General features: G+C 48.4%; 1 pseudogene; it reads left to right on the top strand.

The window, feature by feature from the left end:
- The first annotated feature begins 341 nt into the window (after positions 1 to 341).
- On the top strand, positions 342 to 924 carry LOC147613601 (chlorophyll a-b binding protein type 1 member F3, chloroplastic pseudogene; annotated as a pseudogene).
- Positions 925 to 1,143: the final 219 nt, after the last annotated feature.

Below are 1,143 nucleotides of genomic sequence, written 5' to 3'. Positions count from 1 at the left end.
ACACACACACACACACACACACACACACACACACACACACACACATATTTAATATTTACACAAAAATACGAATTATGCTAATTATACTAATTATGCAAAAAATTACAAAAATTTAAAAAAATATAAATTTATAGATTTTTAAATATTATTATTTATTTTTTTAAAAAAATATAAAAAACATGAAAATTGCCTAGTATGCGAAAAACATAGAAATTGCAGATTTTGAAAAAATTAAAGATTAACAAAAAAATAAATATAAAATACTAACCTTATTTAATCATCATGCACCTTATCGCTTCCGAATCACCCGCCCACCGCCGACACCTTATCGCCTCCCCACTCTCTGCTGCGGGCACCTTATCGCTTCCCCACTCTCTGCTGCCGCCACTGCCGCCCTCTCCTCCACTGTCTTCAGTGGCCAAGCTCTGCTGAAGCCCGCCAATGAGATCTCTAGTAAGGTGGGAGCCGGGGAGGCGCGCGTTCAAATGACGGCCACGGCGACTATGGCTGGGACACCACCGGACTCTCAGCAGACCCTGAGACCTTCGCCAAGAACCGTGAGCTGGAGGTTATCCACTGCCGGTGGGCAATGCTGGGCACGCTGGGCTGTGTTACCCTGGAGCTGCTGGCCAAAAACGGTGTGAAGTTCGGCGACACGCTCAGAGCATTCTCGCCATCTAGGCCTGCCAGGTGATTCTCGTGGGTGCCATCGAAGGCTACAGAGTCGCCGGCGGCCCTCTTGGCGAGGTCACTGATCCCATCTACCCTGGCGGCAGCTTCGACCCCTTGGGTCTCGCTGACGACCCCGAGGCTTTTGCAGAGCTGAAGGTTAAGGAGATCAAGAATGGCCGCCTCGCCACAAACTTTGCCCGCTCTACCTTGGCCAATAAACTCGTTGCCTGCTCTAGCGCTTCCCTACAATAGCTTAGAGTCTAATTATCCTACTCCTAATGATGTTTAAAATGTAATGGCTGCCAAGGGTCCTCAACCAACCGTAGTTCGTATCCCCGCCGGTAGCAGCGACGCCAATGGAAAGACCCTTATCTCCCTACGATGCAATACAGGCGAATAGAGGTTATGCCTAGCTCCAATGGAATGCAAGCACTCCTTTCGCGCTAGGGACTCAACCCGGTTAGGTGCACA

Source organism: Cibotium barometz, chromosome 43 (genome assembly GCF_041138505.1).
Source record: "Cibotium barometz isolate CiBa-2024 chromosome 43, ASM4113850v1, whole genome shotgun sequence".
NCBI classification, from domain to species: domain Eukaryota; kingdom Viridiplantae; phylum Streptophyta; class Polypodiopsida; order Cyatheales; family Cibotiaceae; genus Cibotium; species Cibotium barometz.
Note: the sequence above shows the minus strand (reverse complement) of the source record. Positions and strands in the feature narration are given on the sequence as shown.